Consider the following 12,328-nt stretch of genomic DNA (forward strand, 5'->3'; position numbering starts at 1 on the left):
CCTTTGCAATGACCACTATGTCGACAATGACCGTAAAAATGGTGATAGTAACGTAGTGCAATCAAGAAGGTATTCTAGTCTTTTTCTATTCTTACAGAGGTTCTGTTAGTAAAATGGGAGGTGGAGGAAGAAAAAGCGTTACTCTTTCCGTATTGTACCAATAAGAAGTTAACGGGCCAAAAATAAGACAACAATTTTTTCCTTATAATTTGAAGTGATATTTTTTAATTATTTTGAAAAATAAAAAAATAAATTAAGTTTTTGGAAAGATACCATCTTAAGTTGTAAGAAGAGAGTGTTAAAATTTAATTGTTAAAAAATATTTTTCATTTAAAAAGGTTAATTTGTTACAACTCTTGTGTATTTTTTCTGTCATGGATGTGCCTTCAGACACATGTTCAACCTATTATCTAAAACACAATTGAATTGTTTTGGGAGCTGTTTATTTTTCATAATATTAGTATCAATTATTTATTTATGTAACATATTAACAATATTTTTTAGTAATAAGCGTTATCAAAATTATCTCGATAAATATATCAATATTTTTCTTAATAATAATTGTATAACATATAAGTGATGAATCAAACAGTAGAAACCAAAAGTGTTCAATCCCATAACTTTATTTTATAAATCAAAGATGAGTTGACAAAAAAAAACATACGAACCAAAATAAATTTAATTTTTTTTAGGAATTTTTTTTTCTATAATGTCATGGAATACATGCGAAACTATGTATAAATAGTTATATTTCATAAATAAATAAACATGAGAGAATGACGATGACAAAAGTAACTAGTTCAATTAAGAAACAAAGAAAAAAAGAACGATAAGATGAATTTGGGCACGTGGATAGATAATAAAGTTTGAGAATAAATGAAAAAAAATTGAGACTTTACTTCTTCCACCGACACCAACCCATTATTTGGTGCCACCTGTTCCAAATCTTTTCTTTTTTTTTCATATAAGTCCTAATCACTCTATCAACATGCACAATACAAATAATTATAACATTAATATTATATATATATATATATATATATATATATATATATATTAAAAATGAAGTTTAAGTTTAAATTAATCTCATAAGATCAACTTATAAGATCACATTTTCACTTTATATATATATATATATATATATTAAAATAAAATTTCAAAAAAATTTTAAGCTAATATTCAAATATGTCAACCAACAAATCTTGATTTTAGTTGAATATTTCAACAGTGACAACTCTTGTAACAATACCAAGATACTGATTTTTTGTTTTATATCTGTGTTGCAGATATAGATACGGAAAAAAAATTGAACCATATTATAATTCTTCAGCCCAATTGAAGCACGTTCAATAAAAAAGAATATAGTTCTTTTATACGCAGGTTAATTTCAATTTATATTAATAAGTTTTTTGTATTATTTTCTCGAAAAATATTACTAAGAAACTTATTGAAATATATGTAAAAACTATATGTGAATGTAGAATAGAATATTGAACCAAACTGAAAAAAAAAAATCAAATCACTTTATAAAGATAATCCCACTTCAATTAAAATTATCACTATTATAAATTTTCATATTACATAGAATTTTTCTTATAAATTTATGAAAAAAGTTTGCAACAAAAGTCTGTTTTCTACAATTTTTTTAAGAATTTTAATTGACAGATATTCTTAAGTAATCATTTTTTATAAAATTATAAAATTTGTAAGTATTTTTTACAAAATTTATTACAAAAAATATTTTATACAAAATATTTTGTAAGAGCAATTTTTTGCAAATTTTCTTTACAACAAAATTTATAAGTATTTTTACGAAAAGAAATTCAAAACAAAATTGATAGAAAATATAAATTTTTTTAGTAGTTTGTTTTATTAATTAATTTAGTTGAAATTAAATTATTTGGTTAAGTTGATTTTTTAAAAAAAAAAAATTGTTTGAGACTGTAGAAAAGTAGTATATATTGTGAACACAACAAAGTTGACACTGAGAGGCCACCAGTTTCTGTACGTTTTGCTCTTTTGTCGGCCTCAATTATTTGTATTCTAACCCTAATTCTTAAACCATCTTTTTTTCTTCAATTTAACAAAGTTTTCAGTATTAATGAGAGTATTTTCAATTAAAAATTATTATATAATTTCTTTATTATCTTAATATAGGTTTCACATATATTAATTGTTTAAAATTGAAAAAAAAAGGTTGTTTTCATATTGAAGACAATTATTTATATAAATAACTTTCTCATTGAATAGGGCGAGATAAATGATAATGCATGGAGAACAAAAAAGAAAACACTTCTTCATTATCTCATTTTTCTCTCTCCCTTAAATTACTTTGAATAAATTACACATGTTATATCATCTGGCTATAAATTGTCCATAATATATATATATATATATATATATATATATATATATATATATATATATATATATATATATATTATAATAGATGTTTTAAAATTCAAATTGAAAATAATTATAATTATTTAACAGCATAAAAGTAATTTGCTTATTAGATTGTTTTTTAATGACACATCATCATGATACTTACCTCCAGGTTGGATCCTCACTGGAACCAAGCAGATAAAAAAAAGTAAAAAGTACAATCATTTGATTAAATGTTTAACTATTTTTTGTTAATATTTTAAATTTCTAAAATCCAACAATGTTTATTTTATCAATGTTATAGATTTGTTTTGGTTTGGTTTCATGTTTTTATTTTTCCCCTTTTTCTTATGTTTTGTTATAATAAATTATATATGAATTCTATAATTTGAGTAACATAAAAATTTATATATTCATAGTACATAACATGAAATTAAAAAAAAAAAAGATTTGTATTATAATCCACCTAATTTCAATTTATGCGACCTTCTTCAAAGAAAATGAATTAATCGTCATGTTTTATCCTAAATAACTGGTTTATGGTTTATAAGTAATGTATTTAAAATATCGTATTACTCGTATATAAATTATTCCAAACTTAATCTTATAAATTAATTTTATAAAAATGTTAAGTTTAAAATCTACTTTTTAACGTACTATCATAACTATGATTTGAATTTGTGTTATTGAATCACTCGTAAATATTTAATTTCATATATAATATATATATTTTAAAAAAATGTGTCAGAAGTTTAGTATTTACTAATAATAAAATCAATTTATAATAGACACAAACCTTTTCGATTTTATGAAATTGAATTAAAATTAAAATTCAAATATTAACATGTCTAAAAAAAGAGTAAAAAAAAAGAGTAAGTAATTCATTGATATTGTAAAGACATGTTATTAATTTCAATGTTTATATATATATATGACGAGAAATAAAGACCCATTTTTAAGCATCAATTATTATACTTTGTCATTAACCTCCACGCTACTGTTTTTTTTTTTTTTTTTTTCATTTTTGGTGATATTATATATATGAGTCGTCCTTATTTCCTATTTATTTTAAAAGGTACAAACCTTGGATGTGATCTTGGTCTATATGGTGTTGTGGGATAGATAGGTTTGGCTCTATGAAGTAATATAATATAGGGCAACTTTTTTACTACTCAATATTGATGTGAAAAAAGAAAGAAGTGAAGAAAGTGATAGGAAGGTTTTCGCAAACAGTTGGTGTGCATAATAGCCATATTGATGGTTAATGATGTTGTGGTACTTGGAGAAGGAAGAGAAAGACCACTAATAAAGTGAGTGGTTGATGTGATTGAAATTGTTTTGAAAGTGGTTTTTTGCCATCATTGTCATTCTCAAATTGGAAAAACTTTACACTGTGACTACGACCTTGGTCAAGAACATCAAAATAATAGAGCCACACAACAAGACGTAACATTAAAGTTCCCACAACCCAGATAACAAAAAGGAAAATCAAGATCCAAGAGGATAAATACACATGAAGCAATCTAAAATTCCTCAGGACAATTCAGAAAGAAAAGAAAGAATGATAACCAGAGACCCAAAAACTTAGCATTTTAAGCCGTAATTTGCTCTCGTTATTCGATAAGATATTTGGATTTGTAGTCGGTGAAATGACATGTATTTTTTGTCTTTGAAATTAGAATTCGTTTAGTATAATTTTGTCTGTAAATTTTAAAATTGAATATTTAAAGTGTCGAACATTAAACTTATGTACATTTATTTACAAGTTCGAACATATTTATTATTATGTCACGTTTAACACTAGGTTAAAAGTCCAAAAATTATAGTAATTGTAATCTGACTCACTTGACTTCTAGTACGGGACAATTGATATCACGTGCAACAATCTTTTCCTAAAAAATTGTTTTATTAGGAATCTTTTACTAGGAATTAAACTTGTGACATTGACTGTGATACAAATTGTTAGAATCGAACACTTACCACTATGTCAAAAGTTATAGTCATTAATTAGGACATAATTCTTTACTTAAGAGCGTAACAACCCAAGTGACACGATTTGATTGTGACCCAACCCACTTGACCTCTAACACGAGATAATTGATGTCACCTACAACAATAGTTTAATAGTTTGACGAATGTAAACTTAAAACGACATCTAACACTTAAAAAAAATAAACATGAGTGGATTAGAAAGATTATATCAGTTTTATTTTAAGATTTAAAGATCAAAATGCATCGAAGTCAGAAAAAGTTAAAAATTCAATTCGGTGTTGAAGTTTAGAAAATACTTAAAAACTATAAACATGTTTATCTCTATTTTAATTTCACTATCTGTAAGAGAATTGCACAATGTGATGAATTTGTTATCTTGGATTGTTTTTGGGGTTTAGAAAATGATATGGTTGATTTGGGTGGCACCACCCACTTTCCACCATTTTTTGTCGTTGCACATTAATCTTTGGAAGATGGATTTGGTCTAATTTGCCGTTCTTGCACTTTTGTTCTGATTCATGCAATTATTTTCTGGGTTGTGCTATTTGGACTTTTCTATTCCTTCAACAATATGATTAAGCCTATAATACGCTACCCCACTTTATCACTCACTATCTTTTTCCATTCTTCATTCTTCCAATCATTTTACATCTTCTATGTGCTTCAATAAAAGTCGTATTTTGCTACCTTAAAAAACCTAAGAATTGAACCCTATGTCCACAAAAAAAGAGAGAGGATTGATCATAAATAAACCAAGGTTATATACCGTTAAAAAAATGTTCCTATACACTCAAAAGTGTTATATCTTTTGTTAGATCAAAATTATAATAAAAGAACCAAATAATAAGAAAAACATCTATTTAGGATAAAAAAAAAAGAAAATGATTAATTTACAATAATAATCATGTATGACAAGAATAAAATTATCCAAAAAGGTGTTGAGTATACCAATAATACCATATAAGTTTTTTTTATTGAAATTTTAAATCGAGTTAAAAGTATATTTAAAATTCATTTTTGACACAATAAAAGTGAAAGCATACATTTTCTTTTACAACATAGTCAATGACAACTTGAATATATAAAAAAAAAAAAAAAGATCCGTAGCATCCATGGCAGGAATATAAGAAAACAAAAGAGGTGTCGAAGACTCAAATGTATCTATAAACACTTTACGTGATAGTCTCTAACAAGATGATTTGATATGAAAAGATGATTATATTCTAATTATTTTTTTAACATGCATAATTATAAAGGTAAAATTAAAATTAATGCAACTAATATTATTTTAATTAATATTTTATTTTAACAAATTGGCACCTAATTTTAATGTCAGCGTGTAGCTTATTATAAATTTAGTCTTCATTGGTAAACAGTGTGAGAAAAAAAATTAAAGGATTTCATTTGAACTGGTCAGGACTAAATTTTCATTTTAGTCTCAGTTTATATAACCTTCATCAATTTAATTTCTGGTTTCAGAAAATCCGCACTGTGTTTTTTAATATTTACAAATTCAAATATTAAATTAAACAAACTCATAAAATTAAGAACTCAAAGTTTTTTTTTTCTGAAATATTTTTTAACTTTTGGCGATTATACATGTACTAACTTTTCTGAAATATCTTATTTGAAGACATTTTTTAGAAGTAGTTTTCCGATCACATTATTTTATTACACTTACATACATTTTACAAAATTATTACATATACATTAAAATTTGGTTGCTCTATTTGATTTTGGGTAATATATGTTATCAAATTAATATTTTCAAGTTTCCTTACAAAATTTTATCCAACTAGTTTTAACTTGCCCTTGCATAGGAAAAACTATTCTTTACATAATTAATTATAATTATATTAAAGAATATTTTAAAATCTATACATATATTGTAAAATATTCTTTTTATTTTATCTTTCATGACAGATAATCTTGAGAATTATCATTACAGAAATTCTATAACACACACACACATATATATATATATATATATATATATATATATATATATATATATATATATATATATATATATATAATACATTCAATCATAAGAACATCTTATAATATTTATACGAATAATATATTATATAAATGTTTTCGAAAAAAAATCCAAAAGCACATATTTTTCTTTCTGTAAGTCACATTTTAAGAGTGCGTGAAGTACATAATAGGTGTCTACTTCTTGAAGACTAGCAGAAAATAAATTGATTATTTATTACTTTAAGAAAACTTCTAAATGTGAATATATATAACTTTTGGACCGACTTAATTTATTTTAACATATTAATCTTAAAAATGTTTGTTCAGTCTTGTAAAATATGAATTCATTACAATATTTATGTTACGTCGGCAAACTATTTTTAATTGAAAAATAACAAAAAAATTGTAGTGATTTTATGATTTATCATATACCTATAATAGCTTAATTAATATTTTGAAAAGTTTTAGTATCATTTGGTTCATATAAAAGTGGTGAGTTATTACGCGACCTAATAAGCCATTGAGAGTGACATTGCATGTGCTGTGACGCTTACAATGCCGACAGTCACTGTTGATTGGTCACACTCACCATTCTCAAAAATCTTTCTCACCGTAGCCTCTCATTATCACTATTCACCTCACACCCCCTTTTTTATTTTATTTTATTATTTATTTAATATTTATTTTGACAGTAACACAGAAACCTACACATTCACCATAATTAAACTTAAAATGAAATTATATATTTATATTAAGAATAACACATAAATATAAACGTAGACGGTTCCATCGGCGACGGCGTGGCCCTTTCTCTTGTGAGGTTAAAAACCCAATGTTCCTCTCTCATATTTTGCATTGCATGCACATGCGTGTCACGTGTGTACCTTTAATTTTACGTTATTCTATTTTCTTTTTCTTTTGTTTTCAAATAGGTTAGACAATTATAATGATGATGATTTAAGGAGTAACGAGTTTTAAGGTGGTTTTGTCAAAGAAAAAAGTGGTGTCGCTCATGTTATTCTATTGCTTGCTTCACAAATTTGCCATTCTTCCCGCCAAAAAGAAAGAGAAATTTTTTATTTTTTTTTTTGTTTTTTTACCACTTTTTTTGTGTATCTGATGAGCGTCGATGATATATATGAATTTGGATTTTTTTTGGGTCATAATAATATTATGGTGTTGTATTATGGTTATTGATTTTAAAATTTTAAAATATATTAAAAGAATTTTTAAAATACCAGTAATATATTTTTAATGTTCAGAAAGTACAACACAAAAAATTTCAGTAAAAAATCTGGAATCAATGTATATGTGTTTCATGTAAAATTATTAGCTCCATTAAGATTAATATATTAAGTTCAAAAATCTGAAAAATCACGTATATGCATATATCAAACGATATTAATCAAAGTTTGTGATGTATTAAAAAAGAATTTTAAGACTGTTTTAACAAAAATATTATAAGATAATGTTTCCATCCATTTATATAATTAATATAAATTGACATTATTTTTAGTTGATATAAGACTTTTAACATACTCCTTTATGTCAAGACAATAAATAATGGTCTGAATAATAAATGAAACAATAAATCTAACAAATAATAAACTTATTAGGATAAACTCTCTAATCAATAACTTTTATACAATATTAGTAAATAATAAACTTTAAATTTAATTTAATTCTATAAAACTCACTCGTAAACTGAAATATTTACTCGCTCATAGACTATAAATTGTTCTTATTTTTTATATATGTGAAACTTTTGATACAACAATATGAAACAAAAAGATAAAAAAAATAAAAATATAATGAATTTACACAAATTTAAGAAAAGTAAAAATAATAAAACCAAACCCTTCTAGGCTTCTTTCACTTTAAATCTTATCAAAGCAGAAGAACTGAGTAAGTAAGATCCACTTTACTCATTGGCCCATTTGAGAAAGGACAAAACACTATATATACAACATCTAATGTAACTATCTATGGCGAAAACAAAATCCATAATGCAATGATATCATAATGCTTTGTTGTAATCCATGAGAAAAAAAAAAAACCACTATTTCTTGTTTTTTCGTGGGAAATATGTCAAATATCTACCACGTTGTAATCATAAGTGTCGCAGTAAGATAGAGGTAATTATGAATTCTACTTGTTAAAGTGTTTTTTGAGAAGAATAACAAGAACAAGAACATGGTTTGTGTGTTGCATTAAGCATTAGAAGGATTTGCGTTGACTTTCTTTTCAACTCTATAACCTAGCCAGCACTGAAATGGTTTGACATAAGGGATAAAAGAAATTTGGCAGCAATATGTTGCTCCTCCATGTTTTCTTCAGCAAAGTAACAATAAAAGAAAATGGGTCCACTTCTTTTAATCCCACTCAATAACACCATGTAATTGGTCACAGCTTAAACATTACCACTACTAAAAATATATTATTTATCCCCGAAAATTTAATGAAGAATAAAAATATGTTAATAATTTCAAGTTATTGGTAGATTATAATAGTAAATGTATTCAAGTTTATCGACAAATATATCCATCAATAAATTCACTTTTGACTAACTTAGTCTTTCATCTTTAAAAATATGTGAATTTAATCCTTTTAATTAAATATTGGTTAACTTTATCTGACGTTTAAAGCGCATTTCATGATAGTATTTGAATTGTTTACTCTGTTTGATACATTTTCACTTCAATGTTAACTCAAATATTATCATAAAATGCGTTTAAAATGTCAAATAAACTTAACAAAATTTTGTAAGAAAAACTAAATCCATGCATTTTTAAAGATGAATGACTAAATTGGTATAAAGTTTCAAAAATTGACAAATTCACTGAAACTTGAGGGATCAAAAACAAATTTAACCAATTTTTTTTTGTTAGTATTTAGAAATCTAGAAATTAATATTATTTTTCAGTTAAAAGTGATTTGATAGATCAAAATCACAATGACATTATTTTAGGACGAAAAATATAATTAAAACAAATACAAATAAATAATTTTGGTCATCCATTCCAATCAAATCTACTACGACTTTTTATTTTTATACTTCTACACATGTTAATGCGAGGAATCATGTATAATTTGCTGTGGGTTAACGTATCAATTTTCTCATTATAGGATAATAGGATAAGATCAACTAGATTATAATTAAACGGTGATATTTAAATTACTACATTCTTAAATAAAGAGTTATATATGTTATCTCTCTATCTTTTAGTTTGATTTGATAATATTGACTTTAGATGAAAAGTAAAACTTAATGAAATATCAACATTAACAATATAGAGAATATCATGTATAGAAAACAAAAAAAAGAGAATATATATATATATATATATATATATATATATATATATATATATATATATATATATAAACAAAAAGACAGTGGTAAGATAAAAAAAAATAGCAAGATGTAGAGTGTAATAGCTAAGAGGAGAGAGAACTCATAGAAAAATGTTAATTTTTAAAATTTACAATTTTTACAAATAGACACCTTAATCTCAACTAATTCTTCAAATTTACATGTTTATTAATGATTCATATCAAATTTAGTGTTAAATTAAGTGTAAAATGAAAATCTCAATCACCTTACTCATTTAGTAGTTTTGTCTTTATTATTTACCTTTTTCAAACATAAAAATATAATGAAATTGAAAATTGAAAGTATCAAATAAATACTTTTATATTGTGTTTTTTTTCTTCCAAATTCCTATTTTTATTATATTTTAATATACAAATAATAATTATAACAAACAACATATTAATAAATGATTAATATTTTAAATAAATAATTTTAGGTTAACTTGATAATACAATAAATAGCAAAGCTTAACAATCAACTCTAACAAAACTAAAGTTCATATGCTTATCTAATTTCCAAATGAGATAAAATTTTAAAATCAATTAAAATAAAGTTAAAATTTAAAATATCTATATGTGAAATATATAAAGTTTGAGGCACTACATATTTTTCTCTAAATTTGAAATAAATAGGTTTTGCACAGCAAGGTGAAAAATAGATTTATTATGTTGTTGTCGAATGACAAAGTTGTAATGTATAGTAAGTTAGTAATTTTTTAGAAAATTGTATAAAAATCAGGCACCACTTTTGACAAATACATATTAGAAATATTATAAAAGTTACTCGAAACACACATAAGCCTATGCAATTGGGTGTCTACTTCTTTTTATAATGATAAAAACTTGAATTGCAAAATTAAATATTATAATAATTATTAAAATAGTAAAATTATTATTACAATTTATATGGAAGTTAAAAAAGTAAAAAAAAAAATTATGAAGTAAATATTTGTTATTAATTTTTATAACATTATAATTTGAAAGTATATAGGATAATTATTTCCTAATGTAAATCTTGGATTTCATTTTCGTTTGAAGAAGACTTCATTTATGAAATTGCACTTTATATCAATATAAAAATATAATAATATGTTTAATTTAATATAAAACAAATAAGGACCTCAATATTAAAAATGTAATAATATGTTTTTTTATCAGTTATTAGGGTTAGATTTTATTAGCGGGAGAATGAAACTCTCGATGCAAACTCTCTTGCCCTCTCTTCTAGACTTCATAAATTTTATTTCTCTAAATTATTAGTAAGAGGAATTAAATCCACGATTTTTTTTCTTTTCATTTATTTCCCTTTATATTTAATGTAGAATTAATTTTTTTGAACAAGATTAAATTTACACGATTGAATATAATTAAAATATTCATTGAATTCATTTTAACTAAACATTTAATATTAATTAAAGAATGTGTTCCACCAAGAAGAATTAATATTTAAAAAATATGGCAATAGAAATGCAATTGTTTGGTCATTTTCAATCACACAGATTTTATGCTTTATCCCTGTAACCAGACCCAGCACACAGTGACAAGGATTTCATGCTTTATCAAACCACCATTGCCCTTTCTCCATTGCAAACACTTTCAGACAAAATACAATCATATTCCAACACAATCACTGTTGTCGTCTTTTAAACAGGAAGAAGAAAAAAAAAAAGAAAAAAAGAGAAAGATAATTAACAAAATATATTCATTAAAATATTTTTCTCTCCTGAACACAATCTTATATATTGTGTTTCAAAATATAACATGACTGAAAGAAAACAAAAATTCATAATTGTTATTAGTATACCTGAGTTTGTTCTCTTCTTAAAACAGTGTTCACTGTTCATTTTATTGAAGGTTGCAAACAATAATCGTTATTGTTGTTCTCCTTTAGCTATTGATTCCTTTATATAGCAGTGTTCGCTAACCTGGATTTACCTCTCATTAATAACATCTAATTATGTGTTAGTTTTAGATTATGTCACCTCTCATTCTTAAACAAAAAAAATAGCACTACTTGCATTATGATGTGTTGTATTGGTATTTGTATTAACATGTGAAATTTATTAACTGTACAAATCGATTCTGTAGAATTAAATTAAATTTAAAATATATTTTTTAATGTTATTAGTGTTGGAAATCTTACACCGCCTAGAAATAAAGTCAATTTACAATATATAAGTGGGTGTAATCCTCACCTTACAAGCTCATCTTGTGGGATTGAGTTAGGTTTAAAGTCCATTTCTAACATGGTATCAGAGTCATTATTTTAAAAAAAAAAATCTATCCTAGCGAGATTTGTTATACATTCTGTTCCACCCGCAATCCTCACCTTACAATCACATTACTCACAAGAGATTTTTTGGACATTCTGTTCCATCCAAAATCTTCACCTTACAAGCCGGTTTTGTGAGGTTAGAATAGGTCGTAATGGAGTTTGTTGTTATTTTATATGCTATATAAGATCACTCACAAATATCTAATCTCATACTTTAAGGTTTAAATAATTCGACATAAGATGTATTGGAGATCTCATATCGACTAAAGATATATGAGTGAATTAACAAGTATTAGGGTCTTATATAATTTAGTTTTGTAAGAT

Source organism: Vigna unguiculata, chromosome 4 (genome assembly GCF_037176805.1).
Source record: "Vigna unguiculata cultivar grain cowpea cultivar isolate G323 ecotype 2 chromosome 4, ASM3717680v1, whole genome shotgun sequence".
Taxonomy (NCBI): domain Eukaryota; kingdom Viridiplantae; phylum Streptophyta; class Magnoliopsida; order Fabales; family Fabaceae; genus Vigna; species Vigna unguiculata.